Source organism: Bactrocera tryoni, unplaced genomic scaffold, assembly GCF_016617805.1.
Source record: "Bactrocera tryoni isolate S06 unplaced genomic scaffold, CSIRO_BtryS06_freeze2 scaffold_65, whole genome shotgun sequence".
In the NCBI taxonomy this organism is placed as follows: domain Eukaryota; kingdom Metazoa; phylum Arthropoda; class Insecta; order Diptera; family Tephritidae; genus Bactrocera; species Bactrocera tryoni.
The window spans coordinates 31,681-47,520 of record NW_024396320.1 but is presented as its reverse complement, the minus strand read 5'-3'; positions in this window follow the sequence as shown (position 1 = coordinate 47,520).

The following is a 15,840-nucleotide window of genomic DNA, read 5'->3' as shown; positions in this document are numbered from 1 at the left end:
AAATTATATACAGCCACAGTAAAGCGTGAATGGGTCCTCTATGTACTTAGTTGTTATATGTATGTATGAAAAAGAGCAAGCTATACTCTTGTAAGTTGCGTATATAAAATTTTTTATTTGCACATATGTAAAAGTATAGTATACATATATAAGATGGAGAACGGGGTCATGTGTAGAAGTTCACGCAAGCTCTCTGTTTTCTGATCGCCATTCACTTGGGAGTGGCCAGAAACGATTCTTTTACATATGGATCATGCAGCTCACGACTTCCGGTCTTTGACCAAGTATTCTCTGGGTAGCCTAAGAACATCTGTTCGAAGACGAGCTAAAGAGAGAAAGCGAAACATCCCCTCCGCAGGGTTGTGCGCTGGCTATGAGACCCGACACGTAAAAACCACCCCCAATGAAAAATTACCAACAACCTCGGATGAGAGACGATTTGAGGGCATGCACCTGGAATGTCCGGTCCGTAGAGTGAGGCCTGACATCACCGCCGTCCAAGAAATGCGGCGGACGGGACAAGGACTGATGCGAGTAGGTCCTTGTGGCATTTACTACAGTGGCCATATAAAGGAGCGCAGATTCAGTGTGGGATTCATGGTGGGAGAGAGAGTCCGTCGCCGAGTCCTGTTATTTACCCCGTTGCATGAACGTCTAGCCACAATCCGCATCAAAGCGAAGTTCTACAATATATCGCTGCTTTGCGCCCCGCCTCGACGCAGAGTAGGATGATGTGACCAAAGATGCCTTCTATGAGCGCTTGAAGCGCACGTGTGAGAACTGCCCCCGCCACGATGGGGGCAGCTGGTACGATGAGGTGTGCCGTGTCGCAGTGGAGAGAAAGCAGACTGCCTACCTCGCAACGTTATAATCGACCACAACACTTGCGAAATGGGATAGATACCGAGAGTTGAATAGGAAAGCGAGACGCATTTGCAGACAAAAAAAAAAGAGAGACCGAAATTCGAAGAGGTTGACAAGCTGATCGATAGCGGTAATTCTCGAAAATTTTATGAAAAGGTGCGGCGACTAACAGAGGGTTTCAAGACCGGAGTATACTCTTTACTCTTGTAGAACCCCCGCAATCGATAACAATAGAGCAGACGTTCTATTACCAACCATAAAGAAGTTCGAATAGCAATTACCAGTCTGAAGAAGAAGAAAGCGGCGGGAGACGAGGGATTGCCGGCCGAGCTATTCAAACACGGCGGTGAAGAGTTGATAAGGAGCAAGTGTCAGCTTCTTTGTACAATTAGGTCGGACGTAAGCATGCCCAGCGTTTGGAGACCACACAATCTGCGCCAACTACCGAGGGATAAGTGTCCGCAACATCGCATATAAGGTACTATCGAACGTATTTCGTGAAAAATTAACAACCACCCTCAACAAACTGATTGGACCTTATCAGATATTCACCATGAGCCAAATCTTGGAAAAGACCCGTGAAAAGACCAGCATCAACACCAGCAACAATGTCTGCCTCGAAATCCAACGCAGAATAACTCTTGCCAACAGGTGCTACTTCGGACTGAGTAGACTAATTATAAAGGGTATTGCTGTGCAAATTTAACGGCAATCAATAATTCGCTATTTATAGCACCAAACTGTTTGGTCTCTTAGCGGTATTCCGGAAAAAGAATCCGAATACTAAAATACTTGGATTTCCACCAGAGGCCGTTCTTTTTAATTTTGGTTGCTGTTGGTTTTTTTATCATACTCTTGCAACCAACTGCTACAGTGTAATACAGTTTTGTTCACCTAACGGTTATACGTACCACCTAAAACTAATCGAGATAGATATAGGGTTATATATATACATAAATGATCAGGGTGACGAGAAAAGTTGAAATCCGGTTGACTGTCGGTCTGTCCGTCCATGCCAGCTGTAACTTAGGGATAAAAATTAAGATACAAGGTGTATTCCAAAATAAACAGGACTTTTTGAATCTAGCGCCAGTTCGGTGCTTATCTATATGTCGACTGGTGCGGGATAGAATTTGCTATCTTTATCAATTGTCCAATGAGAATTTCATGACATTTCATAGATTGAAAGTGAGTTATTGCGTTTTAAGTGTCATTATGTTTGTGTTATCAGTGCGAAAATGAGCTTCGAACAAAGAGTCAACATTAAGTTTTGTTGAAACTGGTAGCTTTTATCTTAAAGTTTCAATTAATGAAACAGGTTTCTGCGATGATTGCGTATCCGTAGCAGAGTGCGCACAAGTGGTTTCAACGTTTTCAGCGGTCGTGAGGACATAAATGACGTTCAACATGTGGGGCCAATCAAAATCCGTGATTACCGGAAATTCCATCGAAACTATACATGAATTCGTCAAAATCAACCGAAATCATCATTCAAATTCATGGAAATGGAATTGAACATCTCCAAACAATCGATATATTGCATTTTGACTTAACATTTGGGCTTACGAAAGGTGTCTGCGCGGTTTGTTCCGTACAAATTGACTGACGACCAAAAATTGCTCAGAATCCAGCATTCGAAGGACTTCATTGTGACCGACTATTTGGCCAAAAATCATATTTTAATCATTAACCATTCCCCGTATTCTCACTATATGGCACCGTGCGGCTTCTTCCTTTTCGGAAAAATGCATTTGCACCGGCATACTGGCGGCCATACCGGCCAACGAGCTAAAACATTCGCTCGACATGCTTTTGGACCGTGCAAAAAGCTGTATTGTAGCTGAAGGAGATTAGTTTGAATAAAATAAATTGATTTTGCCGAATAAACCATTTGTTCTGTTTTTTTAAGTCCTGTTTTCTTTGGAACGCACCTTGTATAATATGAAATTGCTTAGATTCCGATCCTCTGGTTGACGTTTTACATCCGAGAGTATTTCCCTGACTTTGATTCCTGCAAGTTGCAAGAGTATAAAATGTTCGGTTGCACCCAAACTTAGCCTTTTCTTACTTGTTTATAGTTGTTATTGTTTTGCACTGTTTCTTTTCAGGATGTTTATATGTACATGCTTATAGACTTATCTATGTACATATGTAAATTTTGCCACTGCACAGAACCTTTTTATAGTAGCGTGCTTTTTATGTTTTCTCAATGTCCCCGCACATTTTTTTCTTTTATTTAAAAGCTTTTTATTTTTTGAATCCATAGTGCCTGTCACAATGGCTCGAAGTACCAATGATTAATTCGCAGCTCTTGTGATTAACTTACATTCGCACTTCAAATTGTATAAGTTTCTTTTGGCTTATTTTAAAACTTTGTTGCACATGCCGTTAACTTAATCTATGCGGATCAGAAATTTACTGCTGCTGCGACGGTGTTGACGGCTCGATATTCACGAAAAAAGGGCACTTCCGGTTCTCGCACAATTCGTTTTGATGGCTGGGTAGTATAGAGTTGTGGTGCGTAGCATCCTGTGTGTTTAGCTGTGATGTTTTCGTGGTGTGTTGAGGAGGAAGGCGTTTACTCATTTAGCCAAAACATAACTTTCGACAAACTTAGCAAAGAACTATGTTAAAAGGTATAAAAACAAAATGGCATAAACTGAAGATAAAGACAATAAATTGCGATACACTCATCATAGAGCACATAGAAACGCAACAAATAATATGGAAAAAATTTTAGAAACCTGTTATTGGCCAAAGATAAAAAAATTACGCACAAAACCTGATTAAAACCTGTACAATATGCAAAGAGAACAAATATGAACGAAATCCAACAAAGCGAGCATGTGGAAGGACATCCATACCAGAAGGCATCGGCACCCAATACAAATGAATATATTCCATGTTACAAACAACATATACATATGTACCTCTCTCTGGCATAGACAGATATTCGAAATATGCATACATGAGAAAATTAGACACGAAAAGAGACTTTCACAGAGTCTTAGAAGAGGTACTCACACAAATTTACCCATACTGCAAAGAAGTAATGACCCTGCCAGCCAAAAATGGTGAAAAAACTAGTGAAACAGTAGGTTTTGAAATTTTTTTGTTTATGGATACGTTTTTGAGATATTTGCAATTTACCGTTATTCGACCAAAAAAAAGGTGTCTACATTTAATCATGTATATCTCACTGACCAGTTGAGCAATCTTACTGCAAATTATAGAAAATAAACATGACTGAATTTTCCTAAAAATATTGTCTATAATTTCTGAGAAATTGATTAATCACTTCGTGTTTTTAAGTTTTTTTATGAAAAAATTAAAAAAAAATAAACTTGGCCAAGGAAAAAATTTTAAAACAAAAGATATTTTTTAAATTTTTTTATTTTATATGAAGTCCTGTTTCTTTATAAAAAACTAAGCTACCAACGAACAAAATCCATGGATAAATAGGAAAGTTTTACATGATCAAATAAATATATCCAAGTCGCGCAAAGTCAATGTATACGTATATGCGTATGTAGTGCGTAAAGTAGGGGTGGGATATCTAGCTATGCGCTGTTTCTGTTAAGTAAAAAGTCAATTTTCATGTCGTTTTTAGTTTTTATAAACTCATTTATTTATATATTAGCAATATATATTAAAACAATGTGTTATTTTTGTCTTAAGTTGATGTTCTTACATTATAGTCGAAATGATTATGTGTTTTGTTTTGTCGTTTATTTAGTTTAGGATCGGTTTCTCTTATAAGAAACCAACAGTAGTCACCCATCATACCGACGTCCCAGAAACCTTGGTATCGATTCTCAATTAATTTTATTTGCTGGCGAAACCTTTCGCCATGCTCGTCACTTTCGTCTCCGAGATTTGCCGGAAAAAAACTTAAATGGGAATGCAGAAAATGAATTTTTAAAAACATATTTACGCCTGGAGAAAAAAGAAAATGTAAATAAGTAAATTATAAAATTCTATATAATTCAATTAAATAAGTTTTGAATAATCAGCCATTTCTGCATAATTTTTGATTAAGTAGCTCAGTATCTTCTCGTAGTTTGGACTTTTGTGTTTACCGAGAACGGAAGAAACGACCAGTTTGAAGGAATCCCACGCTGCTGTCTCAACTGGTGACAATAGTCCTTTGAATTGGTCATTATTTATCAACTTTTTTAGGGGTCCAACAAATATACCTTCTTTTATCTTGGCCTGGGAAATATTTGGGAAAAAATTTTGCAAATAATTAAATGCTTTGCCTTTTTGTCCAACGCCTTAACAAAATTTTAATGAGGCCGAGCTTGATCCGCCATTGCAGGAAGAATGATTTTTTCCTTCTTTACAAGTGGGACGTATTTGATATTATCCACACCAATTGTAAATTCAACTCTTTCCGGCCAATCCTTAATGCAATAGTGGTCTTTACGAGCTTGGCTATCCCATTTGCAGAGAAAGCAGCAGTGTTTTGTGTAGCCACTTTGTAGACCGCATAACATTCCAACGACTTTAAGATCGGCACATATTTTCCAATCATGCTCTTCATATTTGATGAATTTTAACAATTTCTCCATTATCTCGTATGTTTCCTTCGTGTTTACTGCATGCGCGATCGTGATCGAGGGCTTTTTGTTGCCATTATGCAGTAATACGGTCTTCAAGCTCAGTTTGTTGCTGTCTATGAACAATCGTCACTCCTCGGATGGTTGACCAAACTCTTTGAATAATCCTGGAATGTCTTTGCAATAGCATACATTGTCTTCCTTCGTATAGTGTTTGGCAAATGGTTCGTGACGATTCCTATAATATGTCACCTTAACATGGTGTGACACGAATTGAAATTGTTGCATACGAGAGGCATGTAGCTCAGCTTTTTCCTTGGATAATTCCAAATCTCTAATCCAATCGTTTAGTTGCGCTTGTGATAGAACGTTTCTCTCGTTTTCCATTAAAAATTCATTACAACTTGATTTCCCATATTCAGATGATCCTTCAGATACTGCTGTTGACAACGAAACTGGATACGCAACTTCAGCTGAATGTGGAACTGGCAATGAAACGGTAGGTACGTTAGCATAAATCCCTTTTCTTGATTTTCCAAAGCCAAGTACTTTTGTCGTACAAACATAACAATCTTCTGAGTGGCATGTAGGTTCTCGCCATATCATTGGTACATTAAATTTCATGTATCGCCTGAAAAAGAAAAAAAATAAAAATTACTATTAAATAAAAAGAAGCATAGTTTCATAATTTTAATACGTACTTTGTTGATCCTGATTCTCATTGAACCAATATTATTCGACACAAGGAACACGAAATATTCGGAGTCCATGGTTTATCAATATTTTTAGGCTCAATACCAAAATATTTTGAATATATAGATTGGATCGAATCTCTAAACTGCCTCCGATGCGGTACAAGAGTATATTCACCGCATATGTAACAGAACATATCCGGATCGTCGGCACACTCAAATTTTCGCGTACGTTTACTCATTTTATTTTTAAAAATAGCTCATGGTTTCTTATGTTGTAATTATAAACTGGAACCGGCGAGCCTTACAGATATTATGAACTTTCAAGGGGCATTTATCTTATATATAGCTTGATCGCGAAAAAATAAAAAAAGGCAAAACCTACCTAAACAAAAAAATTCCTTCATATTAACGAGCCGGGAAAAGAAAATACTACCTGCTGTTTATGTTGGCCTTAAAAAAATTAATGCATTTACCAAGATATGTGTGTGTGCATGTAGGTATGCATGTTTGAATTAAATTTTTTTGCATTAGGAATTTTCCGCAACTAATTACCCTTCGAAAATCTGCCTGTATATCTACACACATGTTAAGCAAATTAACATGACTACAGGGGTTTCGAACCTGACACCTCTTGCTTTTGATGCAATCTACCTACTACAACAGTATTTGAGTATTACTGTTCTAAAAGTATTATTTGATTTTTTTTAAACGAATAGCGTTATTAGTTTATTCTAATGATATTCGAAAACAATCCCACCCACAACAACAACTTTTCTACTTATCCATGGATTTTGTTCGTTGGTAGCTAAGTTTCTTATAAAGAAACAGGACTTCATATAAAATAAAAAAAAAATTAAAAAATATCTTTTGTTTTAAAATTTTTTCCTTGGCAAAGTTTGTTTTTTTTTTTTAATTTTTTCATAAAAAAACTTAAAAACACGAAGTGATTAATCAATTTCTCAATTTCTCAGAAATTATTAGGTCTATGGAAAAATTGAGTAGACAATATTTTTAGGAAATTTCAATCACTTTTATTTTCGAAAATTTGCAGTAAGATTGCCTAATTGGTCAGTAATGGAAGGATAAACTCGATCCCTTGGGGTGCATATTTTTTAACAGTCTCAAGGTAGACTTCTTTCATGAAGTCTCTTTTAGCTCCGATAAAGTTTTTTCCATTCTCGCTTATAATCTTTGAGGTAAATCCGCGTCATCCAACAAAGCATGCAAATGCTGCGAGAAAGCCGCAGTTGTTAGATCTGAACAAAGCTCGAGGTGTACTGCCTTTGTCGTAAAACATACGAAGACAGCAACACACCCTTTTCTAAATGAGGATGACCTTAACATTGAGACCTTTATCTGGAAAGGTCCAGCAAAATCAACCCCAGTAATGGTAAAGGATAGAGTATAATACCAGCGTTCAGGTGGTAAAGTGGCCATGATCTGCGTACGCATTTTGTGCTTGTACATAGTGCATTGTTTGATTGTGGCTTTAGTCGCGGTATATAAAATTCCCTTCGGACCATTAGTTGCATCAAGCAATGCTCACCATGCGGTGTAAGCTGATGGAGGTATATTAGAAATAAATAAGTGAAACGGGATTTCTCGGGAATAATGATGGAATGTCGTTTATTATAACTAAGGATGAAGTGCGCTAATCTACCATTTGCCCGTATTAATCCCTTAGCGTCCAAAAATGGGCTTAAGACGGGAAGAGAGCTTCTTCTTTCGAGAGGTCGTCTTTCGAGCAACTTTGGCTTCTCTCTACTGAAATAGCGAGAATGGGTATATGTTTTGAGACTAACTTTGGTATTTTGCTAGTCGGAATGCGTTAGTTTTGTATAAGGTTCATTTGGTATTCCTTTCATTTTTGTAGGCGATTACTCTTAATGCTTTCAGGAATGATGAAAATCGGTGTAGAATATCATCCGTATCTGAAGTGATATGAAAATTTTTAATTTTCCCCCTTTCAGGAGGTATTACATTCCGAGCGGAAGACCTAGGCCAGAATTCTTGTGATTCTGTTAGCCAAGTATAACCATTCCACCAGAGCGTAGTATTGGGGAGGTGAAGAGTTTTGCAACCCCTTGTCAAAAGATCCGCTGGGTTGTCCGTACTTGCCATATGTTGCCAGTTTGCTGGGCCAAGAACCATTGGTCTTTCAGGTATAGGGTGGTTTTTCTAGCCATGCAAATGCTATATCTGAATCTGACCAAAGATACGTTTTGTGATAGGATAATTTTTGATGGGTTTGAACTATTGAAACTAGTTTTGCTAACAAAAGAGCACCATTTGAAATATTCTCAATTGGTGTAGTGAAACAATTTAATTTTTCAGTGACTTGGCCACTTAAAATCCACCCAAATATTGTATTTTGGGCTAACAATTAATTGAAGATTTTCTCTATTCTCTTTGCTGCACTTAGTTTCTCTGGGTATTTGAGGGGTATACTTACAGTAAATTATGTATCCCTTTTTATTAAGTTAAACTGGAGGTCCTTTTCGATCGGTTGGGTGGTGAAAACGATTACTGGTTAGTGTGTAGTGTGGTTGGTAAGATGTATTATGTGGTATGGTTGTGTTTGTTGCGTGGTGTGATTCTGTAAGTTGCATGTGATGAATGTGAGTTGTGTGATGAATGTTGTGTGGTGTGATGAATATTGTTTTGAGGGGCGAGATCTCATGAAGTCGCATAAACAACCTTCAGGGATTATTTGAGGTATTAAGTCACTGCCTTATAATATTAGGTTGTCAAATATCTTCCGCTTTTATGCTCTTTATTCAATGCTTTATAAAAAGCGTTACAGTGATCGGATTTAGTTCAAATATGCGCCGTTTCGTTCGATAATCTGGTTCCATCTAGACGGCAACTTCATAATACCCCCTACTAACGGATTTGCCTTTTACGAAGGAAAACTTTAGGATAGCGCGAATTTCAGCGTTAGTGAACTCCATGTTTACACGTCTATAACTGTTGAACGCGCTATCCAATCTAATCATGCATAGCGTCGTTTTGTAGGTTATGTCAAGACCTTTCAAAGATATCAGCTCTGTAGCGCTTTATACATAGCCGCGAAACTCAAAAGACAAAAAGGTGGAAGGGAGATATTTTCCAACCTAATATGTGGATTTGTGATGGGGTATGACAGTTGGTCTGTTAATTTGAGATGCGAGCATTTTTCCCAATGTTTTTTGTTCACTTCATAGCTCGAAAACAAATTTGTGAGTTTCGATAGAACGATGGCTTGTGCATCTATTCTTATGTCCGCGTTTGGGGACCTATGGTGATTGGGCAAATTTTGTTTGAATTTTGGATAATTCTTCCCCGCATTCCCGAAGCTTCTTTGAGAACCTTTATCTATTAATGCTCTTAATTTGAATAATTCTCTTCAATGTTCAATAGAGATGACCGCAGTGGGTAAACGAATTTTGCTTTTATATTCTGAATGAAGAGCTTGAATTTTCGCTGCTTTGATGCTTACCCTTTTTTCGGGATTTGAGATTAATGGATTACTAATTTGGGTTGTAGCGGCTAACCCGGTGATTTTATGGAATTGATTTTGCTTCATATTTTGAAAATTTGTAATAAGAAGCAGTGAGTGGTGTCTTCGTTGACAGTACACACAACTTTTTTATTTTTTTTTGGTTCAATATCTTTTTATTTATTGAATCTGCTTTTTGTTTGAAAAGCCTAACAATAAGTTATAAAATCTTAAATGTAATTAAAAACTAGACACGCTCAAGCAACTGATTGAGCTGTTTTGGTGATACATTGCTCCTTAGTACGAGGGCATATCTCTTCTTTTAAGGCGTGTTTGATTGCAAGAATGTACCAAAGCATTAGCCAAAGGGTTTGGGTGATCACGGAGTTTAGATATATATTTAATTTTACTGTCTTCTACTTCTTTCCTTACCATAGAAATACCAAGGTCTTTATGGATATTTTCATTACGCATGTACCATGGCGAACATGTAATTGATCTAAGCATTTTTGATTGAAACCTTTGTAATATATCAATTTTAGTTGCACAGGTCGTACCCCACAGTTGAATGCCATACATCCAAATCGGCTTTATGACCGCTTTATATAAAAGCACTTTGCTGTCTAGGCTAAGTTTGGAGTTTTTATTTAATAGCCAATTTAAATTTGCAGCTCTTATCTTCATGCAAGTTATTTTACTAGATATATGTTTTCTCCACGTAAGTCTTCTATATAGGTGAATACCAAGATAAGTTACTTCATTCGCTTGGGGTACTAAAATATTATTAATTTTTACTTCCGGACACATTTTTGGTCTAAGCGAAAATGTAACATGCTTACACTTTTGTTCATTCACATTTATACGCCAGTTGGCTAGCCATTCTTCGACAAACCTTACGTGCTCGGCTAAAATTCTTGATGCTATTATGTGGCATTTGTTACGGCTCACGTCATCCGCAAAAGTTGAGGTCAATATATTATTAGCTGTTGGAAGATCTGCTGTATATATGATATATAGAGTTGGGCCTAAAACGCTGCCCTGTGATACACCAGCTCTTATCTGTCGTTTATCAGATATGAAATCTCCCACTTTTACCATAATTTGTCTATTTTTTAAATAAGACTCCAATGTTTTACACAGTTTTAAAGGTAGAATGTTTTAAATCTTATATAAAAGGCGTTCATGCCACACCTTATCTAACGCCTGAGCCACGTCTAGAAATATAGCTGAACAGTACTCTCTGTGCTCAAATGCTTTTCTTATTTCGTTAGTTATTCTATTTACTTGCTCTATCGTGCTATGTTTCTCACGAAACCCGAATTGTTGCGTAGGTATTATATTATTTTTGTGGAGGAAAAGAGACATCTTTGATAGCAATACTTTTTCAAATATTTTAGAAAGACAGGATAGAAGACTGATTGGTCTGTATGAAGACGGCTGTGTTAAGTCTTTCCCAGGTTTGTCTATCAAGATAATCTGCGACTTTTTCCATGAATTGCATTGAAGATCAAAGAGAGCACTTCTACCGCAATACTTGGTAACTCGATTAGCATTTTTGGGGTAATATTATCATATCCCGGTGACTTTTTTGTGTTTAGTTCTTTTATTATTCTAGTAACTTCAAAAGTAGAAGTGCTAATAGACACATGCGACTTGTTTGCAGTATTAGGCAAGGTTGGCAACTCAAAGTTGTTCTTTGGGCAATTGGGTTGAAATACCTTTTCTAGGTGATTTGCAAAGCAATTTGCTTTATCCTCATAACTACGTGCCCAATTACCATTCAACTGTCTTAGAGGCATGTTGGAAACTACTGGTGGCTTGCAAGATTTTTGGGCTTTCCAAAGGGAATTTTGCTTGCTAGAATTTGGACACAATTTTTTTATATAATTTTCAGTGTTGTGTTCTTCTTCACGTTTAAGCGCTTTTTTTAACTTTCGTACAGCAGATTTCAGTTGAAGCAGAGTTGAAGGGGAGCGATTTAACTGCCATTCCCGCCTAGCTCGCCTTTTCTCATTTACAAGTTTCTCTATTTCATTATTGGTGATCTTTCTAAGGCCAACTGGTTTGTTGTTTCTTTTTGGTGTTGCCAATACAGGTGCATTAGTTATTAAGTAGGTCATTAATTTCTCTTATATTTTCATCAATGTCTCTTTCTGTATTTATTTTGCAATCAATATTGATATGGCTGCTGATATACTTTCTATACTTCAACCAGTTAGTTTTAAATGATGTTAGAGAAACCTTTGGCTCAAATATCACGGGCTGTTCGTATAACTTTATTAGTACAGGAGAATGATCAGATGATAAGTCTGTACATGTGTCAGCTGTCATAAGCGATCTATCTATATTTTTGACTACAGCAAAATCTATTAAGTCTGGTATTTTTCTTCTATCACTGGGCCAGTATGTCGGCTTACCAGGAGATATTATATCCAGCTTATTATGCTTATTCATAATAGTGTGGTACAACTGTCGTCCTTTCGGATTAATAAGACGTGAGTCCCAGTACGAGTGTTTTGTGTTGTAATCTCCAATCTGATAATCTCTAAATTATGTTGGTTAACACCGTTAGCATTCCATATACAGATATTTAGTAAGCTCATTTTTTACTTAATAAATTTTGCAGCATTTGATTTTGAGATTTTATTAAATCCTGGATCATATTTTGCATGGTGGACATAAATAGTGTCATACACTGTGTAAGATTTATAATCATAGTTTCAATACCTCCATTTAGAGGATTTTGCGGCAGTTGCATTTGCACAATGTTGCCTTTCACCATATTTGCATAGCTTCCTTGCATATTATTATTGTTAGAAGTAATGGGATTTGATATTTTTTCTGAGGTTGCTATAATTTCATTACGCGGTGTTTGTAACATTTGGTTACGACGTGCTTGAATGCCCTGTGACAACTTCGATTTCAAATCTTTATATACAGGGCAACCTCTGTAGTTAGCAGTGTGATTTCCTACGCGATTGCTGCATTTTTTATTTAATTCTTCTTTCTTCAAGGTGCAGTTTGAAGTGGGATGTAAATCACCACATACCACACAACACTGCGTAGAGTGCAATATGATTTAGTATGCCCATATTCTTGGCAATTAGTACATTGTACCGGGCCGTTTCTTTTATGTGGTTCTTCCACAGTTACTCTACGATGCAGCAAATATTTCAAATTATATATTGGATGTGTTTCATTTTTTTAAGTTGATTTGAGCTCGGCAACAGTTCAATTTTAAACATTGGCTGTGGTGCTTTGTTTCTATTAAATATGTTTACAACAGTTCTAATACCAAAACCGCATTCTTCCAATGCTTCTTTGACTTCACTGGAGTCTACGGCGGACTCTATACCCTTAATTACAACAACTAGGCCCTTAGAGCTCTTCAGTTGATACGAATAATAATTTTTGTTTTTATTTGACAAAAAATTAACAATTTCCATGAAACTTTTTTCAGTGTAGGTCCGAATTTTTGTTTCGTCTATATTGCCTTTTTTCAAAGGCACTATATGAAAATTGTTAGTACCTACAATTTTGCTTAATTCAGCAACGAGATCAATACTGCTACGCTCGCGCAAACATATTGGGGACTGAGGTGGTACCCTTCGCATCGTCGTCTGAACCATTTCTTAGTATGGCAAATCTGCTGCCATTTAGGATTTATGGCTTTTTACCATTTGGCGTGCCTGGTTGAAATTTTTTGGTATTGACCGCTGATTTAACTGGACTTAGTTTCCTTTTTACGTTAATATAGCGATCAATACCAGTCTGAACAGACGGCCCTTTTTTGCTTGGTACATTCTCACCTTGCATTTTGTTTTCCTTTACTGTCCGTGTGCTTGCTGGTACTTGCATACTGGTTGCTGTCAGCGCATTTGTTGTTGCCCGTTTGCTGTTCTCTGCTGCTTCTGCTGACTGCGCTTGCTTACTTGCTCTTTCGGCTGATCGCTGCGATGATGAGTCATCGCCGTTAATTTTGTTTTTGTCAGGAGTTGCTGTTGTTGGCTCGACAAAGCTAAAGTAGGCATTTAAAGAATGCCTACGGCCTTTTTTGGTGAGGCTGAGTAGCACTCATTTTTGATTGTTGATTATTTTTCTTTTTTTGTTTTTACTTTTTGTTTCGTGCACAATTTGTTTATGTTTAAATATAAGAACTTGTGTGCACTGTTAGCTATTTGTTTATTTTTTTTTTTTAATTTTTGCTTTTATGCGTTTTAATCACAGAATTCACGGAGCGAATTAAAAACACGTCCGAATTTGCTTTCAGAGTCATTTGTCCCATGAGAAATGGACAGACAGTTGATGCAAAGTTTATGTTGTCGGACAAGATTGTTCCTCTCTGAAACCGACATTTTTCTTAACTTCTCGCAAGATCTTATTTTATGACTTCCCTTATAGATTTCACATAACGATTGTCATTGGTTGGTTTGATTTGATGCGAATGCTTCTTTAATGTGTCTACTATATTGCATGTTATTACTGGCTGGAGGTTTAAACAAGTGTTTACTTTAGTCATTTTGATGCCTTTTTGGCTTAATAGTTTTCTTGTCTACTCGTTCAGCTTCTTCATTCTGAGTAGTTAAAATTTCTTTCATCTGACACCATTTTGACGGTGGTTTTCTTTCCACTAGTGATTGCTCCCTAGGTGGGTCGATTCCGGACTTTTTTCGATTCGGGATTTCTAATAGTGCGGAAAAGTTGCCTTAGTACTTCCTGATTCTAATGCATTTTTTTGTTTTGAGATCGGATTGCATCTTCAACCCCAACTCCGGCCTTGAAATTTCGGAAATTTGCCTAAAATCGTGAAATTATCTACCTAGCGCCTGAAATACGCATCTCACGGCAAAATGTGTAAAACAAAAGTTATTTGTCACGTCGTTTGCTACCGAAATGGTATTGATCAAGGCCGTAGGACGAACCGTTCCCGAGATACGAGCGAAAATGCGGCGCGCCACAGGGCAAGGTCAAAATTGTTGCAGCTCTCAGCTAACCTGTATTGATCACCCAGAACCCATCGCGTGGAGGTGGCTGCTCTCCGGGTTCCTCCCAAGCCCAACCCAACCAACCAACCATATGTCAGGCTTGTTTTAGTCTGAATCTGTGTCAAATTTATTGATAAAATCAGATTTTGTACTAAACTTTGGCCCTTGTTGCCTAGATTTCAGTGTAGAGCGTATAAAACGATCACGAGATTGGGAGCCAATAACTTTAGAAGATGCCTCTGTCACCAGTTTGACAGTTCTCTCGACTGCCACGGTGTGAGAGGGGAATTCACTAAACTTCCATACCTCTGCAGTGTCTCCCGACAGCCCTTTTATGAGTTCTTTGTCAGAAACTGAACAAAGAACTGGTGGAACAGTCAAGGTAATAGTCTTCCAGTTAATCATATCGTAATAATTATTAGCTTTGAAATTCAGCTTTGGCACTTTATTACATCTAACCCTTCCATTTACAGTGTCAGACTCTGCTTCTCTGGCTGCGAGAAGACGGTCAAGGGCCAACTTTCTGACTTCTATCCGTTCGTCAGTCATCATACTAAGGAGAATGTTTTCTGGAAGAGCAAAGAAAGTATTCTGTTGAATGGATGAATCGACAACCTTGTGCAGTTAGCAGGTAAGTATCTCGACCTTTGAATTGCAGCATAGAGATGGCGCGAACCATCTTTGATTGAACTGTTGAATCTTATTGAGAACCACAAAGGTGAGTAAACTGTAAATATGTACTTTACCAAAATCTTTATTTCCTTTGTTGGTTTGTCAGTAGAAATGTATAATCTCAGAATTCTATTTGCACAGGTGAGCTAGCGAGATTTGCACATGTTACCTGGATACATCCACGCTAAATCTGAGGAACATTGACCGGAAATAACAGCTTCTGATATTTTATAGAGATAAGCTTGGTCTGTGCTAAGTTGGGTCGGATTAATAACATCAGAAGGTAATTGGCAGGATGGAAAACTTTCAAATTTGACAACAGGCAACTTCTCACAATCAGGGAGCAGTTTACCTATGTCGCCAGAGAATGTATTTGGACTCTTTGAGACACCATCTATGTGTTCGAAAAGAGCACGAAATGGAAGTTCGTTGAAATGTAGAAGACAAACAACTCACTGTAATGGCCTACCTATTCTTTCTTCTAGTTTCCGAATGATTCCACCTTTGCAACCTGTGTTCGTGTTGGTGCCATCAGCACCGACAACTTCTAGATGTTCCTCATCAACTGAATTGTCTTGTAAATGTTG